Source organism: Rhinichthys klamathensis, unplaced genomic scaffold, assembly GCF_029890125.1.
Source record: "Rhinichthys klamathensis goyatoka isolate OS25496 unplaced genomic scaffold, OSU_Roscu_1.1 h1tg000055l_1, whole genome shotgun sequence".
Lineage (NCBI taxonomy): Eukaryota > Metazoa > Chordata > Actinopteri > Cypriniformes > Leuciscidae > Rhinichthys > Rhinichthys klamathensis.
Window position 1 is genome coordinate 926,181 of NW_026606600.1, and position 24,509 is coordinate 950,689.

Here is a 24,509-nt window from a genome sequence, read left to right on the forward strand (position 1 = left end):
GATCAGAGTTTAATTAAACCTTCTATTTACTTTGCTCTCTAGTCCTCTCACTGGAAATAAAGATGTGAGAAATTATGGGAGTATGTATGCTGGAACTGAGGACGACTGAATAGCCAAAATGGGAATCACTACAAACACTTCATAATGTGATTAAGCAGACTAAACAAAAAGAAGGAGAAAAGAAGAAACAAAAAAGAGAGAACAATGAATCACCCTGGAATGTCGGTTTGTGTCCTGCGAACACCAGCCTAATCTAAACAAAGTTCAATGCGGTTGTCTGTTCAAGTTCAGTCAAAATATTTTTAGTAGCTGACCCTAGTGGAAAAAAAGTATACTTTATTGTATTTGAAATATATTCCCTTTTTTAATTCAACAAAAAATGTATTAAAAGTAGGCTATATTAGCATAATGCTTTTACCTATTTTCACAATACAACTTTTAACCCACTTTAAAATAATTGTACTTTAGTATATTTTCTAAAAAATATATTTTAGAAAAATATACTTGAAGTGAAAAAAATTCAGTTTATTTTTTAAAAGTGTATTTATTTGCACTTTATTAAAAATATATTTTAGGTATATTTTAACTGTGTGCTGGAAATGATCATTGTAACAATGCATTGAAAGTATACTTTCAAAATACATTATAGTATACAGTAGTATTTTGTACAAATTATAGCTTTATTGCACATTTGTTATTGAAGACAAAGTATGCAATTTGTAGTATTTGGAATAAGCCAAAGGTATTAATGAGCCTATACTTTTTACTCAAATATATCACACCATAGCCTCGTAGGCAAGTGTGCTGACATGTGCTTCAAGGAGACCCGAGTTCAAGTCCTGGCTCGTGGACCTTTCCAGATCCTGTCCCTCCTCTCTCTCTTCCACCTTCCTTATCTAGCTACTGTCCTATCCTATTACGTAAAAGGTGAAAATGGCAAATATAATTTTTTTTAAATAAAAAAAATATATAAATACACTTATGGTATATTACTTGTATGTTTCGAAGACACTCGTAATGAATTTTTAATGTACTTGTAACACAAATAAAGTACACTTTAATATCACTAATCAAGCATGTAATTAGTCCCTCCCTACACAGGCATGTACTTATGATTTCCATTACACGAGAGTAGATGTTAAAACTTCATGCTGATTTGTACTCGGCTTTCGCCAAGATAAGCAACACTAAGACGTAGCTTTACAGTAAACTATGCTTCTCCATCCATTTACGCTTCTTTCCACGTGGTGGTGTGACTCCCCTTCTGTCCGGCGCTAACGGCTGCAGTGTACTTGGCGCGTCAGCACACACGACGGCTGCAACTACAGTGTGGTCTCGCCAGTGGACCAGCACGACAACCGTCTGGATTGAGCCGAGTAGGGGACATCTCTAGGGTCTTCAAGTGGGCACCTTCCGTCCTCAGTGTTTCGTCGACTAGCCCACGACACCTCAAGAGGGCTCGACAGTGACTCTGGCGTCCCAGAGTCACCCCCCTCCGTCCCCCACTCAACTCAGCCCAGCTTACTGACCTCTACATCCCTCCTGCTGCTGAGACCTAACCACAATCTCCTAATCTCTCCGCAACCCAACCATACGCGCCAACCCGTTTTACTAAGGCTGTCGAGCTGGTGCGTTAATATGCAGTTTCAGTGGACAACGGTTCCGTATGGCATACCACCTACCGCAAAAACACAATATCTGCCCAACCACCCGTCATTCACGCAATACACAGGAACGTAATGACTGTAAATACTATACAACCTATCCAAATAAACCAACAGACTCTTCAAGTTTCCAACAATTCTACGAAACCGTAGCGTGGCGGCCTGTACACAGCCAGCTAGAATCTTTCCGTCTCAACCACAGCCAGTTGCTGCTCCTTTCTGCTGCTTCAGATAAGTTCTTTACTGTGCGACGCAACTCTTGGCCACTGAATCCGATGTCTCTGAGGAACCGGGTTGTAGAGTGTGCCACAAAACCTCGACAACCCACTTCCACTGGATAAACCTGGACTCTCCATCCTCGCTGTTCTGCTTCAGTGGCCAGATGAGCATACCGCAGTTTCTTCCTCTCATATGCCTCATCTACCCCATCCCCCCATGGCACTGTTAACTCTATCAGTTGAACAATGCGTGCTGATCCGGACCACAAAACAATATCTGGTCGTAGGTTGCAATCTCAGGTGGAAAAATAAGCCGTTGATCAAGATCAGCCAGCATCTTCCAGTCCCTAGCAGCTTCCAGTTGTCCTGGGCGAGAATTGGTGTTAACACCTTTTCTTGGTGGTTGCTCGCCTGGGCGGAGGAATATTGTCTTCTGTGTGTAATGTTTTGCTAGAACAGGCGGCAACTTATTGGTCATACTACGCTTGCCTTCCAGTGCTAAAGCCAAACATCGCAGTACTTGGTCATGGCGCCAAGTAAACCGACCCTGGCTAAGAGCCACCTTACATCCTGTCAAAATGTGCCTTAATGTGGCAGGTGATGAACACAAAGGACAAGTTTCAAGTATACTTGAAGTTGGTCCAATTTAGTACACAAAAGTACACTAAATACACTTAAAGTTATGCTTTACTACAATTTAATTACAACTAAAATATACTTAGTACAAAATTAGTTGTTTCAAAATAGCACACTTCAAGTTAATTAATCATTAACACACTTGAAGCATACTGATAATTAGTCTGGCTGCAAGTATACTTAGCATTTTTTTTTCACCAGGGGAGGTCGAGAGAGGAGAGTGGGAGAATAAGTTTAGGCCTTATAGTTGGGTCATCTATAGCAGCCCCTCACAAAAATGTGGGGAAATTTTGTGAGAGCCCGATATCCAAAATGGCTGCCGTCGGCCAAGCTGGAAATGAACTTTTTAATGGTTTTGCCCACAGTTCTGCATAATACATGGTTTCTGAGATTATTTGGGTCAAGAAATTCATAAATGATGTAGATTTATTGATTTGACCTATTTTTGACCTTCAAAATCAAGATGGCTGCCAATTTTTGGCTCTTTAAATGTCAATTTTTCAAAATCGTCATAGAGCCTTAATATTAGGCTCAAATGAAAGCTCTGCTCATACTGAGTTCAGTTATGGACAGTAAAATTACAACATACACATAGGTCATCAGATGTCTGGGGTGGAACCAATGAAAGCAAGGAGAGGAGATTCTTTAGCTTGGAGTTGTTTTTAGACATGGGGGACTTTTGGGTCTCGTTCCTGGAGATGACCGACCCACTTGTACAATGTCTTGATGCATGTCATGCAAGAAATGGTACAGAGTACCTACTGTCAACATACAACATGCTGCCTGGACTGATGGCATACGATAACCATGATTATGGAAGGTGGTTTGCAGATTATTTGGCAATGCTCTCTTCGCTGTCAGTTGAGAAAATGGTATTCTTCAACATTCACTTCACCCAGTCAATGACTGGGCTACCTTACTCCTGTCAGCCACTCGACCTTTGGATAGAAACAACTATGAATCTGAACTCGAAGCTAAAGCTGTCACGGTTCATGAATTCGCTGACTCTTTCTTGCATTGTATTGTTGTGTGTGCAGGTGGGCGTTGTCGCCAGCTGCATCTGATCAGCGACACCTACACTCACCGGCCACTTTATTAGGTACCCCATGCTAGTAACGGGTTGGACCCCCTTTTGCCTTCAGAACTGCCTCAATTCTTCGTGGCATAGATTCAACAAGGTGCTGGAAGCATTCCTCAGGGAGTTTGGTCCATATTGACATGATGGCATCACACAGTTGCCGCAGATTTGTCGGCTGCACATCCATGATGCGAATCTCCCGTTCCACCACATCCCAAAGATGCTCTATTGGGTTGAGATCTGGTGACTGTGGAGGCCATTTTAGTACAGTGAACTCATTGTCATGTTCAAGAAACCAATTTGAAATGATTAGAGCTTTGTGACATGGTGGAAGTAGCCATCAGAGGATGGGTACATGGTGGGCATAAAGGGATGGACATGGTCAGAAACAATGCTCAGGTAGGCCGTGGCATTTAAACGATGCCCAATTGGCACTAAGGGGCCTAAAGTGTGCCAGGAAAACATCCCCCACACCATTACACCACCACCACCAGCCTGCACAGTGGTAACAAGGCATGATGGTTCCATGTTCTCATTCTGTTTACGACAAATTCTGACTCTAACATCTGAATGTCTCAACAGAAATCGAGACTCATCAGACCAGGCAACATTTTTCCAGTCTTCAACTGTTCAATTTTGGTGAGCTCTTGCAAATTGTAGCCTCTTTTTCCTATTTGTAGTGGAGATGAGTGGTACCCGGTGGAGTCTTCTGCTGTTGTAGCCCATCCGCCTCAAGGTTGTGCGTGTTGTGGCTTCACAAATGCTTTGCTGCATACCTCGGTTGTAACGAGTGGTTATTTCAGTCACTGTTGCCCTTCTATCAGCTCGAACCAGTCTGGCCATTCTCCTCTGACCTCTAGCATCAACAAGGCATTTCCGCCCACAGAACTGCCGCTCACTGGATGTTTTTTCTTTTTCGGACCATTCTCTGTAAACCCTAGAGATGGTTGTGCGTGAAAATCCCAGTAGATTAGCAGTTTCTGAAATACTCAGACCAGCCCTTCTGGCACCAACAATCATGCCACGTTCAAAGTCACTCAAATCAACTTTCTTCCCCATACTGATGCTCGGTTTGAACTGCAGGAGATTGTCTTGACCATGTCTACATGCCTAAATGCACTGAGTTGCCGCCATGTGATTGGCTGCTTAGAAATTAAGTGTTAACGAGCAGTTGGACAGGTGTACCTAATAAAGTGGCCGGTGAGTGTATTTATACTCACAGTTTTCGTCTTGTGTTTGTCAGATCGTTGTGGATGTTTCCCGGTGTGTTTCTTCTCTCCTGCCTCTCTTCAAGTTCCCTGTGTTGCACTTTGGATTCTGTGTTCCAGTTCCCATCACTATGCCTTTTTCCACGGAGGAAGTATCTTCTAGTTCCTGAGTCTGTTCGGATATCGTGTTGGACATCCTTCATCCCTTTACCACCACGGGAGACCGGGTTGTTCATTGGCGTGCCTGCGCTGCCAAGAGCGATTGTTCCTGGACACTTGCACAACCTGACCACTCATTACATTTCAACTGACTTGTCATTAATAAACATCCTGTTACTTGCTATTGAATCCACTGTTTTACTTTACGTAACAAAAGCAAGGATGGATTCAGCTTCTACAGAATGAGAAGCAACTGCTCAACAACAAGAAACGCAAACAACGCTGCAAGGGTGAAGTCTACTGTGAAGCAGAGCCTCAAGTGCCAGCGCCGCCATAAGCAGCAGCAAGGATGAAGAAGGATGAGCAGGTAGTTCAGGACCTGCTGGCATGCATGAATAATTTTGAAGCTGAGCCCTTTGACATTTCTTCACCTACACTGAGGTTGCTACAGTCTGGCCTGGTTGCCTCACCAGAGTTAGTGCATGACCTAAAGACTGCACTTCCAGATGGCCAAGCTCAGGTTGAAACCTTCCTGCAAGAGCGAGTGTTCACAAAGATCAAGCCTCTCACTGCAACCATCCACAGGAATAAGAGGCAAAATTTCACTGGAGAAATGCTGTACACCATCTGGTGCTCATATGAAGGTTGCCCATATGGAGAGATCGGGAATGGCAGCACTAGTGGACCTTGCAGAGGGATCAGGAATGATCCAACTTGAGTCAGCCCTTGACAGGAGAGTGACTCAGGAGTGCCTTTCACTCTACAATGTAGATGGGTCAATGCTCAAGACTGTGAAGAGCAAGTTGTTAGAGCTCTTCAAGCTAGACTCAGTAAGTGAGAAACCAAGAGACCACGTTAGCCTTGTGGACATGGGGCGGATCTGGCGGGTTGCCACCCCCACACCTGAAGACCGTGAGTCTCGGAAGCGGGACGGTTCAGAGTACCACTGGGGTGACTACTTGGATAAAATCTGTGCTATGATCTTCTCACGCCACGCCAACGCATACCTCATCATCCTTGTCAATGACATACAGTGGGGAGAACAAGTATTTGATACACTGCCGATTTTGCAGGTTTCCCACTTACAAAGCATGTAGAAGTCTGTCATTTTTATCATAGGTACTCTTCAACTGTGAGTGACGGAATCTAAAACAAAAATCCAGAAAATCACATATGATTTTTAAGTAATTTCCATTTCATTGCATGACATAAGTATTTGATACATCAGAAAAGCAGACCTTAATATTTGGTACAAAATATTTGGCAAAACATCAAAAGGCCCAAATGTTTGCCCCAAGCCCGAAGACAGGTTTCCAGGTGTCACTGAGTTCAACCAACTCATTGTTATTTCCGGAAGCAAGGTCAGACTACAGAAACTTGTAAAGGAACAGCTGCAAGAGCATCCTTCTCCTATTGGTCACGGCAGGGAACTAGTGAACGAAAGTGTCGATCAGTGCATCACGTCCTCCCCCCCTTGCCCCAGCAGCTCACACCTCATGACTGCTCAGATGAGAGTAGCAGTGATGATGAGGAGTCAGTGTGGAGATTCAACAGATTCAGATTGAGTCTTTTTAGTTAATTCAATAATTGTTAAATTGTTTTAAATTGTTAAATTGTTTTAAATTGTTCTAGAATTGTTGGGAGAATTGTTTTAAAAAACTTTAAACTGTTTACCATGTTGTAATTCGCTTTGGTTCAAAATGCGTCAGCCAAATGTAATGTAATGTCATTAAATTTTTTTAAATAAAAACAACTCCAAGCTAAAGATTCTTCTATGTCTCCCTGCTTTCATTGGTTCCACCCCAGACATCTGATGACCTTTGTATATGTTGTAATTGTACTGCCCATAACTGAACTCAGTATGAGCAGAGCTTTCATTTGAGCCTAATATTAAGGCATGACGATTTTAAAAAATTGACATTTAAAGAGCCAGAAATTGGTGGCCATCTTGAATTCGAAGGTCAAAAATAGGTCAAATAAATAAATCTACATCATTTATGAATTTCTTGACCCAAATAGTTTCAGAAACCATGTATTATGCAGCACTGTGGGCAAAACCATTAAAAAGTTCATTTCCAGCTTGGCCGACGGCAGCCATTTTGGATATCGGGCTCTCACAAAATTTCCCCACATTTTTGTGAGGGGCACCTCGGCCAATTTTTTTCTTTAACCTTTATAGATGACAAATCCAGTGAGAAACGAACCTTCGCTCTCCACGGTCACGGAACTGCTATAGATGACCCAACTTATTATAACTTGTATTGATTTCATCAAATTGCATACAGTGATGGCTAATCTTTATCTAATGCTTAAGATATAATGAACGCTAGATACACAAATACTTTCTGGGAAATATGCATATACTGTACTTATGTGCACTGCTGCAGTAAGAGGGACAGCAGAAACTAAAACTAGCCAGAATAATTGTCAATTCTCTGTCTACAACTCATTATTGGTCGCAGGGTTTGTCCTGTATATAAACACTTCGGATTAGCATGCAGCAGCTTCTGTCGCCTGATCTCACGCTCTTCCTCATTTACGTGCTTTGTGCTCTTGTTCCAGAGACACACAATTTAATTAGTTCCTTATCTTATAAGACACACATTCAAGGTAATAAAATATTTAACTTTGAGACAAAGATTGAACCTGTTGTACTAAAAACTCATCTGACAATGCAAATATGCTTGAAAACAGTTGTGCTGCTTAATATTTTTGTAAAAACCATTATACACGATTCTCTGATGAACAGAAAGTTTAAAAGAGCAGCATTTATTTGAAATAGAAATCTATGTAATATTATAAAAGTCTTCACTGTCAATTCTGAACAATTTAGTGGATTTGCTGAACAAAAATATTACCTTCTTCCAAAAAAACAAAACAAAAAGGTCTGCACTCTAAAAATACTTTAGCCTTCGTCAGTCAGTCTGAAAACCATTGTCCCTAGTCTATTGAGGTCACAATATCATAATTTTAATAAAGACCCATCTCATGTTTCATATTTCAGTGTTATTTTATTCTCCTTTATCACCAGGGTATGTCTCATGTTATTGTATTGTTCCTGTGTCCATATACATTACAAAGAGTGTCTGAGATTACTAAACTGGCACATATATGATGACATATGTTGTTTTCCTGCTTTAAAACTTTATTGCATATATCTTCTATAAGAGGAAACATTCTCGGGCAGATTTACATTGTCTAGTGCCAAACAGAATACTCAAGAATGCAATACTTAATTACTGATCTTATTTAAAATGAAAAAAGACCTTCTGAACACAATTTCACCATATTCCCAGTACTCAATCTTGTTTTCCTGCAGTGCATATGTGTTGCTCTGATAATCTCAGCACACATCTCTTCATTCATGTGAGAGTCTAATCTATTCTCTGTACTGCCAAACAACCCAAGTGAGAATGAAAGGGGGAAAACTGCACAACTTGCTGAACAGTTTTGTTTCCATGTCATCATGGTCTACTGTTCCTCATTTAAACCCTCAATGTGAGAGAAGATCCTCAGAGCCAAGTCCTTCTGTAAAGCCAATAATACATAACAGGTCAATGAGGATTTAGAGAGGCGGCTGTCACTGACTTTTATTGTCGCTGAGTGGATATCACTGTCTGCTCGTGACACGCTTTGAAAAGCCGCCGCAGCAGGGACAGGATCTCTTTCTTGTGCTTTTTTTGCTGAAAGACTAAATCCAGTCCCACATTTCCCACTCTTTCTTTCGTTCTTTATCTTCTGAGAGGAAGGTATGCCTTTCATTTAAACTCTTAACATGTCCATGAATGAATGAATGAATATCAAGCTATACAATCAGATGCTGCAACAAAAACTTTTTTACTGCAAATATTTATTTTTTTAAACTGATAACACTATGAAAATTAAAACCACTTGGAAACAAATATGAATATGTATATGTATATTAATAGTTAAATGTTATCAATATAAATTCAAATAGTCATATTCTAAGGAGAGTCAAGAAGGAGGAACTGGTGTGTGTGTGTGTGTGTGTGTGTGTGTGTGTGTGTTTTATCCATTTGAAGAAAGAATGTGTGTCTTTGTGTGTAAAAGACAGCGAGAGGAAAGAGAGAAAGGGGGAGAGAAAACCACTAATGTGAATTTCCCACCGGTCATGTCTAAAATGATCAAAATGACTGATATATTACTCTTAATTAATCTGAGGAGGGCTGTCGGAAGGAGAGAGAAAAAAGAAAAAGGCAAAAAACAAAAGTTAATAGACCACATGCATTTATCTTGAGTCACTGCTCTGGAACAAAAGAACACAATAGTATTAATGTTTTACAAATGTATTAAAGAGAGAAAGAGGTTTGGGGTTATGGGGTTCAAAACCATTCACAGGGCATGTTAAAGTTCCAAACCATTACAGAACACTCCAACCTATACAGTGCAGACGACTAGCTACTAGCAACAGACGTCTAGCGGAGTTTGATTGATTGGCTCACTCTCTCCAGCCACTATATGAAGCAGACATATAAGAGTGTGTAATTACAGAGGAGGTAAAGCATGCTGGAACAGGTCATCTGAACTCAGGATACACACAAACACGTCTATAGCCTATGTGAGAGAGACTAACAAGTGTTCACTGCCTAATCAATGACCATGCATGCACCATTCATCTTTATTATACCTAATAGTATACAGTATAGTCTACATACCATTCAAATGTTTGGGGTCAGTTTTTTTTTTTTTGGAAAGAAATTAATACTTTTTTTCAGCAAGGATACATTCAATTTAATAAAAGTGACAGTAAAGACATTTATAATGTTATAAAAAAATCTATTTCAAATTAATGCGGACTTTTGAACTTTCTATTAATCAAAGAAACACATGTGCTGCAAATAGGGCTGGGTAAAAAATACTGATTTCTCGATTTTAATCGATTCTAATTTTTACGAACCGAACCGATATCGATTCTTAAATCCCAACAATCGATTAGTCTCTACTGTTTTCAGTTGTTGAATGAGCGGGCCATTGTAGGTCGCCTCCCATCCAATAAATCACAATACGCTTTGTGCTTTGTTATTTTTGATATGAAACAAAGTCTCAGATTTCAAATTATGTCAATTTTATAACGAAATTCAAAAAATAAACACCGTCTGGCCGCTGTTTAATGTGGCCTGAGAGATCTCTGTAGTGCCTCAATTGAGGCGCAGCGCAGAGCGCACGTGAACTGATCATCTCCTTCGCTTTAGTACCAGTTACAGCAACAAATAAACATGAATGAGCATCTGAAGGTATGTTAAAAGATACAGAACATCTTACCGAAATCCGTATGTAATCGCTAAATCAGTGTTTCAACCGCGGAAAGGCATCAATAAAACAGCTTGTAAACAATATGTCACATCACGTCATTCACACTCAGTCTGAGACATCGACATGTCTCTCAGTTTTCCTCCGGCCTGAAAACAGCCGGCCAATCAACGAACAGAGGGCGGGCTGAGAGCCGTGACGTAGACGCTAAGCACCGAGTTTAAGATTGTGACCGCGGATATGGAGACACGGGATGCAATTCGTTCTGTTGTGGAGAATATTCCCGGCATTTGCAAACTGAAACCCGAACAAGAAGAGTGTTTGTTAAACATTTTGAATGGAGGTGATTTTGTGGCCCTACTCCCGACAGGTTTTGGGAAAAGTTTAATTTATCAACTATTACCGATCGTCAGCGAGAAACTGGGGAGGCCAAAGGCCGGCAAGGCGATAGTTGTGATTGTGTCCCCCTTGGTTGCACTCATGGAGGATCAGGTTAAGGAGGCAGCAAAACTCGGTCAGCCATGTTCACTCCGGTATTTCGCTCGATGGTTTCGTTTTCGCATCATACACGTGGAAGTTCGATGCGGCTGAGCTGGCGAATAACACACGAATAACCAATAATTTTATTCATAGATGCCACCTACGTCACTCCAAATAGAACGCCGCCATATTTACAACCGATCTCGCCCGGTATGGCCGCCAAAACTGCCCATTTGAATGAGAGAGAGAGACAGAGATACCTGGAGAAAATGTCAATTTTAGGCTCCGATCCTTATGTTACCCCCAGTTTTCTTTTATCCATTATTATCTGCCCCAGACTTGCCCCAATTTGCCTTCCATGATATATATATATCTCTTGTGCATAACCCCTCCCCATACAGTGGGGATCGCTCGAAGGCTTTCAAGAGTACCGATGCATATCAATATGCTGTGGCTAGATGGGTAAAAGACGTAAAAGTGCGGCACTTGGCCACCAAGGATTTATATTTAATCATGGGAAATGTAATAGGTATTATTAATAAAAAAATTCAAATGTATGATTTTGGTGGTTGTTTGCTCTGACTAGGTAGCATTGTTAGCTAGTTAAGTGGCTAACAGCTGGTAGCTTGCCCGCTGTTAGTTACGGCTCACAGGCACGGCTAGCTGTCATTAATCTGGATTAGGCCTGTCGCGATAGTCAGTAAATCTTTTAATCGCACGATAAAAAAAAAATGAGCTTGATAATTTTTCTGCCCGCGATAATTTCCATTTGCATGCTTGTTTGTTTTCCTCGTCTCTCTCTCTCTCTCTCTCTACCAAAGAGACTGGATGACAACTCTGTTAAAGACATAACCGACTTATTTTACGTGAATACTCTCCAAAACAGACATTTAAACAAAGTTGTGTGTTTTTGTCCATTCAGACACGAAACAGAGCTCAATTCATTACTCGCGCGCTGTATGGGGTCTATGGCTGCACGCTTCGGGTCGGGTGTGTGTGCACAGAAAGATGAGACATGATACAATATGATCTCTTCAAATGACAGCTAACCACTTCTTTCTTCTATCCTTTTCTTTTGGTATATAATAAAATACCAGTTCGGGGTTCCTCTTTCGGCTGTTTGTGCAGCCAACTGCACAACATATTGCAGGCATTACTGAGACCGTCGGTCGTAAAGATGACGGCGCAAAGCTCCAGTGACGTCATGTGACCCGAACGAATACTTCAGACAATACTCCCCCGCCCCCTTAAATATTATAGCAATGTAGTACCAACTGACTGCCATGTAGTTTACTGCATTAGTTAAGAGATTTTGAGAAAATGTACTGTATCTGTAGCCTGGGTTTCCCCATACTGCCTTACCGCAGCGCGATTCAATTCACGCTGAAAGGCAGTCTGGATACCATGGCCAGATTTTTCGCCTCATTTAGGGAACCAATCACAGAACGGGGAGAGAGCAGCAAGACGATGACGCGTCTATGCGACACACCGAAGCAGTTTGTTTATACCTATGGATCAAACATGGCAGTAGACGCGAAGTTACCTTTCGATGCAGCCTAACCCCTCATTTACACTGCACACGTCTGCGGCGCATTACGGCTGCGACACGGTTTTATTCCGTCCTTCACACAGTGCCAACTCACACCAGGAGCATTTCAGACACGAAGCGACTGGATGCGCGAGACCACGTGATTTGCCTGTCCGGCGTGGTTTTTCTTGATTTTTGTGTGTCTACCTACAGTCTATGGATTTTACCAAGGATATATTGGTGTGCAATACAATTGGGATTCTGCACAGGGTGTTTATTATGAAATTGACAGTGTTTTTTTTACTTTTATTTTGTATTTACGGTGCGGCTTGAACGCGGCGTTCGTCAAAAATAGACTAGGCGCCTATATTTAGCGAAGCGGCGCGGAGAGCCGCTTCTGGGAAGCTTCTGAAACGCGCCGCTTCGCGGCCGGTGTAAACACACGCATTGACTAGAATGGCCGCGATCAGCTCCGGTAGCCGTGTCGCAGCCGTAATGCGCCGCAGACGTGTGCAGTGTAAATGAGGGGTTACGGCCGTTTCACATATAGGTTTCACACCGCAAGCGTGAGCGGCATTTGAGCAGCGCGTCAGCGTAACTACATCGTCACTGCAGCTGCAGACGCGCCAGAGTATTCACACTGGAAGCGTTTGTACAGTGTCACAGCAGCGGCTCCAAAGCTAAATATCGTTAGCCTCATAGCATAATTGCTTAAGTCATTTTGTGTTTTTTCTTGTTTTCCAAAGACATTGAAATATGACTTCGGCATTATATATAAGCGAGCAATTCTTTACAAAAACAACTATACATTTGTTTTTAGAAGTTGGTCATTTTATAACATTGATAGTCTTGAAAGTTTGTAATGGGGAGGTGTACAACATTCGCATATAAGTTAAATGTAATACAACAAAACAACCCAGAAAATGGCTCCAATCTATTAGTTTCAGTCATACTTTCGATGTTTACAAGACCGCAACTCCGCGGATAAAAAACAAAACACACAAATAAACCACACACTCGGTTTTGATTTGGGTTGTGCTAGCCTGTAGCTGTCTGTGTGTTAACGTTACATGAACTAAAAGAACGTTTATATATAATATTTTCTGGCTAGTTTACTTTAGTTTTTTTTATTTATATAATACACAACTTTCACCCAAACTGAATAATTAAAAACAAGTTTTTACCGGGTAAATCTTCTATAAATATTTTAGAGTCTTTATTTTCTTTTATTTGCCTACTCAAGTTCTTGTTAAAACTCACTAGACATGCTAATTCTGTGCATTTTGGGCAATTTTTGTGTGAAATCACATTTATTTTTGTCCATCAAAAGTGTGCTTTCACTTTAATTTAGCGTGAGCAATGCAGCAAAAAACAGATTCGAAACCCCCGCTTCACTGCTGCTCACACGCCGCTCCTGCTCGATGCTCACGCGCTGCTCCCGGTGTGAATGCACTCATTGCTTAACATGCACGCCGAAAAAATATGCGCCGCTCACGCATGCGGTGTGAAACGGCCGTTAGATACACGCCATCGTGTAGGCTACACATAAATCTCTGACCCATCGGCCATCGTCGTCTCCCTCGTCTAATTTCTGTCGCTCTACATACGTCATCTGGTATAATCGAAACGATTGGCTATGAGCTACGTACAGGCGCATTTGATAGACATTCTTAGCACCCAATGAACGGCTCTGGGCATTCGTAAACCACGCCTCAAATACGAGAAAATGAACATGTGGTTCCCAGACCCAATTCTCAACGAGATTGGGTCTGGCGTTAGCCAGGCTACTGTATCTGATATATATAAAAAATAATCGATATCGAACCGAATCAAATTGAATCGTAATCCAATAGCAAGCTTGTGAATCGAAATCAAATCGAATCGTACATTTTTTGTCATTACCCAGCCCTAGCTGCAAGTACACAACCAAATAGCACAGACCACACCAAAACTATTTCAAGGGGGGCCCAACAAGTGACGAACTTGGCTGGGACATGCTTATTGTTCAATGTCTCGTCAGTGTTGTTAAACTGATAAAGATGTTTTTTTTTTATTTACCTGTGTTTTTTCTATTTGCATGCATTTTCTTCAGTTGCAGCGTGTTGAGCTCTCTCAACCACCATAACTTATAGTGGCAGAAAAACATACCCACATCTGTCTCAATGACTTAATCAAAAACACACACAAATGGACATTGAGTCACACATACCAGGAGAAATAAATTTCAAGGAAAAATGCCTTTTCTATTGAATCAGTATGACTGATTGTTTCATGTAATTGAGTGATGTATATGTAGTTGAGTGCAAGACCAAAATGACTTTGTAATCATTTCTAGTTTGTGTCTAGTTGGTAGTTTGTGCACATTATATGGTCTGTGGCTGACAGTAATGACAGATTACAGATGGCTGGGTTTGCCCAAGAGTGATATAAGGTTTCGTTCACTAACCCATTCACACAGAAAGGTATACTTAACCCAGCTAAACACTGGTCTCCAAACCCATGCTCAAACCACACACACACAGCTTCAGACCATTACTTTTAGTACAATGGTGTGATGGACAAAATGAAGACATGAAGACAAGTTTAACATCACTTCTGTTCATGTAGCTCAACTGTTAAAGGATGACACTAGCAATTGCAAGGCTGTGGGTTTGACTGCCAGGGAACACATACGGAGCATACACATGTGATGTGAACACCCCCCTCACAGTGCACTGATTATTCGGCAAGTTCTGCCTTTTTGACTTTGCACTGACACCAAATTTATTTGGCCCCGTTTTAAAAACCACAGTGGTTTAATCTTTAAAAAGAGCTGTGAATCTCCTATTAAACAGTAAATACTGTATATCAATCACGGTCCATATGAAGCAGTCACATTCATTTGTAAATCAGTGCGTTTGTGTGCGTGGCGCATGTATAATTAAGAGTAATCATCATGTGCTCAACAGCTTTTAATTAATGTCCTCCTCACCATTTAACCTCATCCATCTCCTGCTCTCTCACCGATGTCATTCTCTTGCATTGTTTACTCACACCAGTAATGGGGGTTATGCGCAACAAACTTCCGTATTCTGTAAAACAGGTTCTATCGCTTCCGGTTTATGTCTTTTGTATGTGCTTCGTGAAATATAGAGCCGTTTTACTCAAGATACCTTCAACCCTAAACCAAACCCTAACCCTAAAACTAAATCTATAGTAAGTACATGTAGTTAATTAATATTATACAGTTATTACTTATTTTATTAAGTACAATGTAACTACATCATCTTAAAATAAAGTGTATCTGTCCATAGATATTGGCGTCAGTTTGTACTGCTGTAACACCAGCGGATGCGGTGAGACGAGTTTTCCTGTTTGCTCATGTGACGTTTGGCATACAGCCTTTTTATTTAAAGCCTTCATTTCCATTGGCCTGCTGGACATAATTATTTAAAGCTAATTTAATTTAAGGCTAATTTAAAGCGCTAATGAGTGGAAGGTGACATTAGGATCCAAACACATTAATTATGTGTGTGTGCAGGGGGATGAATGTCATATACCAGCACACAAACAGACTCATTATTTTTTTACTCACACACCAACAGTCTGCACACACTGGAGCATAAACAGAAAGAATTAAATGTCAAATACATATTGTCAGAGAAGAACAGTCAATGTGCCATTAAAGTTCAGAATCATACAGTTTATGCTGAAGTTGTTCTTTAGGCCACTCTGGTGGATTAATTTGCCACAAGCATTTAATTCTCAGGGACAAGCACTTGGATATTTAGAAATGTCAAAGATATGACCTCAATACTGAGCCAACAAACCTTATCAGTGAAGTAATTTCTGTAATCCCATCTTCACATAAAAGCTTCAGCTGACATTTTTTATTTCATCTTAATACTGTAAATTATAGTTGTTACGATAACTATAATGATTATGATATAGTTAAAGATATAGTTCTAAAAATCGTTCTAAAAATCGTTCTAAATATAAAAGAATGGCAGAGTCCACACCACAACTATAACGGCACAGAGAAGTGATATAGTTGCAATCACTTTCAGAACAATTGTTTCTTGCTGATGAACAAAACATTGACAGCCAATCAGAATGCATCCTGCTTTAAAGAGCTTGGGCGGCAGACGAGCTACGAGAATATTTTTTGTGCGTAAAAACAAAACAAAAATAACGACTTTATTCAACAATTTATTTTCTTCCCTGTCATTCTCCTACGCTGTTTATGTTGTAGACAGAGTGCAGCGCTTCCGGGTTCAACGTCAGAACGCAGCCTCGCTATTGGCCAGCTCCTGCGTCAGCATGCTTCAAGCTGCTCACGTGTACAGCATCGGCCAAAGCGCTGCACTCTGTCTATAACGTAAACAGCGTTGGGTAGTGCTTAATAAATCTGTCATCAAATGCTCCATGCTCATCAACTCAGGGCAGAGGGGAATTTTGTTGATGCTGACTGGGCTAGTCTGAAACTAAAACTAAAGCTCGTCTCCCTGTTTATAATCTCTCCTGTTCCCTAATTGCCCATTCCCTCAACAGCCATTAGCGGTGCAACGGATCACAAAACTCATAGTTCGGATCATATTACGGTTTTCGAGTGACGAATCGGATCAGCAAAAAAAGAATAAAATAAATAAATTAAAATGGGGGGTTTTGAGAATTTTTTTTAACTTTGCTTCCCCTTTATTACACAATGAACACTTTACTTTGATACCACAGCAAAAACTCCTAACTACTGGTAATGAAGTTAAAACATTATTAAAGACAAATGAACAGACACAAATAAAGAAACTTAAAGACATAACCGACTGTATACAAGAATACTTGTCGAAACGGATATTTTGAGATCATTTTGTGAGTGTATGTGTCCGTTCAAGCTCAAGAAGTCGCGAAACAGAGCTCGATTATGTGTTTCCGCGCCATCTTAGAGGCACCTCACTGAGCGTCCGTGGTTTGAGTGTGTACGCAAAAAAAAAAACAGCGTGCGATTGCGAATCGATATCTCTTTTCCCTCTTCTTGCATTTGAATTGTGTAAAAACGAGTGTTTTAAATTGGCAAACACGTGCAAATAATAAACTTTGATTACATAATGGTTAAATGCAAATAATCCGCGAATCACGTGTTGGCCTGGTTCGTTTACGGATCCGTTGCACCCCTAACAAACATCAGCTTATGGCTGTTAATCAGATCACCGGCCCAGTGAGTTGGGTTAATTCTTGGAATTACCAGGAAGAATTAGTTGATTTTTTTAAAAATCCCACTCAATTCCTATCGTTTTGGGCCATACTTGGCTTTCCACTCATAACCCTCATATTAACTGGGCAGATAACACTATCTTATATTGGAGTCCTTATTGTCATGCTACCTGTCTTGTGTCTGCTCCGCCTCCTGTTTCTTCTTGTGTGTTGCCGGAGAAGGATGTGGATTTGACAGTGGAAGTTCCTGCCATGTACCACAATCTGTGGGCAGTCTTCAGTTGATCTCGAGCTGCCTCTCTTCCTGCCCATTGGCTGTACGACTGTGCTATAGACCTCATTTCCCAGCACTTCTCCTCACTGATGCCTTTTTTCCTTGTCTGCTCCTGAACGGGCGGCCATGGAGATATATTTATCTGACTCTCTGGCGGCCGGCTTGATCTGTCCCTCCTCTTCTCCAGCGGGAGCGAGGTTCTTTTTCGTGAAGAAAAAGGATGGTACTTTGCGTCTCTGCATTGATTTTCGCGGGCTGAATGACATACTGTTTCTTATCTCTACAGGCTTCGAGGTCCTGCAGGGCACAAAGTTCTTCACGAAACTGGACTTACTCAATGGTTACCCCCTTCTTCAGATAAGGGAGGGGGACAAGTGGAAGATGGCTTTTAAAGGTGCTGTATATAACTTTTTTACTCTACTACAGCATAAAAATACCATAATATGTTTGCAGATATTTAGGAAACATTAAGTTCACATACTCGTTTCTCTGAAAAACACTAATACATTTTGCACGTTCCATGTTGTCAGTCGGTTCTTGTTTTGGTCTGTGTGATCTCGCCCACTGCCAGTTCACCCAATAGTAATTTGACACCCAGGGATGCCAGTTGACAGGAAACATTGCATATTGCAGCCTAAGAAACGAGCAAACAAACTGGGTCAGAGATTGCAGATTCCACACAACCTTAAAAGCCTCTATATCCATCTAAATATCTCTATGAACGAGAACATATTAAAACGCAGATAAATCAACTCATTAACTTATGTAAGTCTCCTCGGCTTTCGTTGTCAATTGCGCTCGTTCCTGTTGTGTGTCCTCAAACTGGCAACCCGCGTGAGTGTTGAGTCTGAGGAGGAGGGGTCGGGGGAAACAACGATCTCTGATATTTTAAATTTTGACTGCAGTACCGATTTCGCCCATTAGCTGTCATTCTTACAGACAGCACCTTTATTACTCCTATGCGGCATTTTTAATATTTTGTTCTACCTGAGAGACATGATCGATAAATTCATCTTTGTGTACCTAGATGACATCTTAATTTTTTTCTTGCTCATTTCAAGTGCATGTCAGCACGTCAGCACTACAGCAGCTGTTACAGAATCAGCCGTTTGTGAAGGAGGAAAAGTGTACCTTTCATGCTCAGTTGGTTCCATGCTTGGGGTCCATCATCTCAGTGGAGGGGATTTGTATGGTGAAGGTAAGAGCTGTCTCTGACTGGCCAGTGCCTGGCTCCCGTAAAGTGCTTCAGCACTTAGGTTTTGAATGAATTAAAGTCTAGGTTTACTACTAACGCCAGATTCCAGTAGGCAGTTAGTGGTGGAGGTGGTCGTGTCAGAGGTGGGTGTTGGAGCAGTTGTTTCTGAAAAATCTCCTCATGAATATAAGTTGCATCCATGTGCTTATTATTCACACCTTCTCTCTCCCGCAGAATGGAATCATGGGGGAGTGGCGTCACTGGCTGGAGAGGATCCATGCCTGGTGTGGACCGATCACAGGAACCTGGAATATATCCGATTGGCCAAACTATTTTTTTCCATACAGGCTTGCTGTGCTCTGTAGTTCTGGTGCTTCAATTATGTACTGACTTATAGGCCGGGCTCTAAAAACAGAAAGCCCGACTCAACAAGGTAAGTTGTTGAGGAAAGAAGGAGGCGGGAACCGACGAACATTTAACAAACTTTAATCCAAAATAAACAAACACAAAATGAAAGTAAAGGTGGCAGCCCCTCACGGACGACTGCCGCACACACAAACAAAATTCAACGTATAAGTCTAGGCCTGGTCCTCTCTCGTCCTTCACTGTCGTCGCTCCTCCTTTTATGCTTCTGAAGCTCCTCTGTGACAGATATGAGACCGGTGCAGTGAGCAGGTGGCACTCATCATCAATCACGCCTTCCTTGCCACACAGACGCTCTTTCTCTGTGGTTCGGCACCGCCTGACAACGTGCCTACTCCCGAAACTATTCTGGCTTTGCGGCGGGTGGTTGGAGGTGTCGCCTGTTGCGTCAAGGACTGGGTCAGGCGAGCCTTAGCCGGAGTGGATTTGCCTGGGGGTGTCCGGCGGCTCTGTTATTTGTGTCTGAGACGGTCCGCACTGCCATCTTGAAGTGGGGTCACTCCTCCAAAGCAACATGCCACCCTGTTGTGAGGAGGTCACTATCAGCCATCCGTCAGCGTTTTTGGTGGCCGGCCATGACTGAGGACTTGTTGGTTTATGGGTGCCTGCGAGGTCTGATCTCAAAACAAGTCTTCCAATAAACTTTCCCGCCCATGGTCACATATTGCCCAGGATTTTGTTACCGGTCTCCCTCCATCCAGTGGCAATACTCTGATCCTTATCGTGGTGGATTGCTTTTTCAATGCGGCCCATTTTATTTCCCTTCCCAAACTCCCCTCGGCTAGGGAGACAGCCACAGCTACTTTTGGAGGGAATTTTTTGTCAGCAGCTGGGTGCCTCCGCCAGTCTGTCCTCACAGTTTCATCCACAGGGCGAGCGTGCAGACCAGGTTCTCACTCTTCCCAGGGTGGCAAAGATGCGCCCCCCTCAGTCCAGGCGTTTATCCAGCGCTACCGTCATTCCTGGAGGAGGGCCAGGGAGGCCTTGGTCTGGTCCGAGGGGTGTACTAAAAGAGCTGCCGACCGCCGCTGGACTGTGGCACCAAGATATGTCTGTGGGATATTTAACCCTTCAGGTTAAATATCTAACCGGAAGCGCAATATTTAACCGGAAGGGTAAAATTGATGGTTATTGTCTTTAGTCACGGCTCATTTAATCTAGCTTTCTGCCCGCTTTGAATCAGACGCAAAGATAAAGTAGTGCGGTAAGATTACATTTATTTGAATGAATGAATTATAGCATTTATTTGAATAAATCTAGAGAGAGAGATGCATTGCATACCTGTGTCTGTTCAACGAGCTATGAGTTTAATTACTTCAAAAAAGCGATGTAACCCCCTCGTTGCTGATAAATATACTGTAGCGATTCAGTAGTGAAGCTATTTTTTTACTAAACGTTGCGGGCAGCGTTTATAAGTTTTATGTGCCCCTGAATGTTTCTGTGTGTGCGCTGCGTGATCTCCGATCTCTGTGTGCGAGTGAGGTATGTGTGGTGCGATTCAATAAAAAAACAACAACAGTGCATTAATATAGAACAGTGATTAAACCGACTTGGAACTACCTGTGCATTAAACGGTTCTATTGCACAACTTCCAGCCAATCAGAATCGAGTATTCAGACAGACCATGGTATAATATAATATTACATAAAATAATGGCAGTGCAAATTCAAATGAAAAAATATTTTGTATTTACACCAGTCTGACCTCTAACACAGTTTTTTCTTTCAAATTGAGTTTCAATTTTCTGTAAAATTGTTTTCTTTGCAACTCACTGGAGCTCTGGAATTGATTATGCACTGTTCTAAGCAGCTCTGATTGTGGAGATGCTTTCAAGGGGTATGTGTGTAAGATTTAGTACCAGGGACTTGAGGTCTTTGAGCTATAAGGCACTAGTGACCTTGCCTTGCAGCATTAATCAAAGACACACCTACATAACATTTCAATTATGAACTATTATGAATTATTATTTTAAAAGTCACATCCTCTGATTGTTCATAGTAAAGGTTATTTCACATGAACAGCTTGAGAGTTCATTACTGCATGGACTGCTGTGCTGCTATAGCTTTCTAAACTCAGAGCATGCCCACCCACACTTTCCTGCTCTAATATCTCCCTCATTACAAGGGGCTTCACAGGGGGAATAAATGTTCCTACATTTTTAAAAAGGAACTTCCAACAGTCCTTTGGATGACAAATGTTTCTAAGTGCCATTAACATTCAAAGGACCCCCTGTGAGCTAAAAGGGTTCTTTGCAGCTCCACACGACTTTTGGCATATCAACTCATTTTACCTTGTCAGCTTCTTAAGGATCCAAAGTACATCAAGATCAAATATGACAAAGTGCAGGATTGTTACAGTTATAGTCAGTTATGTTCCATTTTGTCTGTTTTGGTTCTGTCTTCCTTGTTTGGCTGTTTGAGCTAGTGACCTAGTTTGTCTGATTATTCATCCATTCACCTGTTGGTTCATCAATTATCTAATTAGTTATTTTGTTTGCTCTGTGTACTTAAAGGAATAGTTCACTTAAAAATGAAAATTCTGTCATCATTTACTCACCCTCAAGTTGTTTCAAACCTGTATGAATTTATTTCTTCTGCTGAACACAAAAGAAGATATTTTGAAGAATGTTGGTAACCAAACAGTTGATGGACCCCATTGACTTCCATAGTGCAGTAGTCAACATTTGAAGTGGATGAAAACCTTTCATCAAAGTTATACATGCATTTTGAACAATAACCGTTCTTGTCTTAGCATTACAAACACCTGGTATGTACAGTATGTTGACTATATATGTTTATAGGTGAATTAATAAATTGTGATTTTATAACATTAAAATATTTTATTCTTATAAATTATTATATTACAACATTATAAAACACTGAACATTCAGACCCATTAGAGATAGTTAATTGTATTCATCCTCTAGTAATATCACACACAATTAAAACAAAAGCAACAGTGTTTTGGAAAAGCATGAATACCAAAAAATATATTTTTTTTTAAATAAAAACATCTTAAATGTCTTAAAAGCCAATTTTGTACAATAAAAAATGAAAAGAGGAAAGACGGTGTCACTTCTGAAATGTATACTAGTTATGCAATAACAAACCAAAATCACACATCTATTGTTTATATTTTAATGTTTTGTTAGTACTGTACCTCAGACGAGACACATCTGATTTGCAAGGATCTCCCCCCAACTAGCAACTTCTGCTCAAAGCACTTCAGAGTGGTTTTTCTATGTCTTGGTTGCCATGCTCATTTCCTCTGAGAAACCGATAGACCTCACAACACATGGCCCAGATTTGCACTCACACAGCCTGGTCCCATTAAAGCATGTTTCCACATCTCAGTTTATGACGCGTGTGACACAACTTGAGAGCCTTTCAGTGCTGCTTTAAACTTTTAAAACTCCTTCAGAGTAATGTCAATATTAATTATAATGAAAATGTAAAAAATCCCACCAACATCAACAAATCATCTTAATTGTTATAAACGAAACCTTCACTGAATTAAATGAGTCCATCCAAGTGGTAACTGAATCACCACCTGATTCACTTAGGAAATCAAAGTCTACTTGAAATTAAGAACTGTTTTGTGCACCCAAGCTTTGTGAGACCATGACTAGGTATTTATATGACAACATGTAGTTCAGGATGCACATTTACTGTTTTTATATTAAATTACCCTTTATTTTGAACCTATGCATTAAATGTTAACATTAACATTAAAATTTGTTTGTTTGAACAGTTTGAACTGATGCAAAACCAGTATTTTGTAGGAAACACTGACTCATGAAATGCACACCAAAAATGTGTTTTTGGCTTGGCACCCTTGACATCTGCAAAAAAACACATTAATAAGAAACGCCCTCTACACCAGCTGCTGTTGAACATAGACAAGAGACCAACTCTTGATATACTCACATATATCACTGAAAGCGACCAAAGATATCTGGACACATATCATAACGCTTAAATAAAAAATTTTGACCTGGTTAGCATGTCTAGTAAGTTCTCAATTTTTTCGCTCTTGTTGAGAGCTGCTGTATTGGTCAGGTTTCGCCTCTTTTCTTTTTTTGAGCTTTGTGTTTGTTTCACTCCTGGGGATATAGATAAATGTTTTCATGAAATACATTTGTCAAGGGTCACCATAGGACTTTCCACTAAATATTTCAAATCTGGACTAGACAAATGTTGTTCAGGCCAATACGAAATAAAATCTGACAGTTTTACCAGATAATGACTTATTTCAACTCCAGCTATATTTATGAGTGTGAATGTGTGAAAGAGGGATGTTGGCTCTCTCTAATAAACAAAACCACATGACATCCGGAGCATTTACAGTATGTACCTCAAACACAAAGCACCTGAAAGGATTTCTGCTCCAAGAAAGCAAATGCACAAACAAAAACACACAGACATAATCTAATGAATATGGCAATTCATTCACTCAAATGTATACACAGATGTTTGGATAGCAGTTCGAATGTTTAAGGAAACTTGTGCATAGTGATTTTTCAAAAAGTCAAAAGTCATACAGGTTTGTAATGAAAAGAGGGCAAGTAAAAAAATGACAGATTTTTCATTTTTGGTGGACTATCGCTTGAAGGGGGTCCTATTATGCTTTTTCACTTTTTCAACTTTAGTTTGTGTGTAATGTTGCTGTTTGAGCATAAAAAAAAGATCTGCAAGGTTCAAAGTCCACTCCAAAGGGAGATATTTATATTTTATCCACTTTTCATGAACTATAACGAACGACTCGTTTAGACTACAAGACAATTTTTCTGGATCTTATGAAGTCACAATGTTCCTCATTTAAATAATCCGTGCCCACGGAAATACGCAAAAAAAGGGGACGAGGCCTGGCTGAGCTGCATTAGAGAAGAAAGTTTTGTCGCTATGTCAAAGAGACATTTCAAAATTTCCAAAACCCCATTTCCAAAACTCAATTGTTTGACCTTCCTAAGGCTGACGAACTTAGAGTGGTTAAAATTTATTTTAAACCCTGTTTCTGAACATTATAGTCCCAACATTTATCTGTGTGCTGCACATTTTACGGAGAACAGCTTCCAGAACCTAAGAGATGTCTATGCAGGCTACGCACAAAAGCCTTTTCTGAAATGGAGCAGATATTGAAATGCAGCCAGGAATTGTGTCCTGACATTTATATGTGCCTGATTTCAACG

General features: G+C 40.8%; 1 protein-coding gene across 2 annotated transcripts in view; it reads right to left on the reverse strand.

Annotated features, from left to right (window-relative positions):
• Nucleotides 1-24,509, reverse strand: part of plxdc2b (plexin domain containing 2b) — a 94,378-nt gene that overhangs the window by 57,501 nt on the left and 12,368 nt on the right. The window lies entirely within an intron of this gene.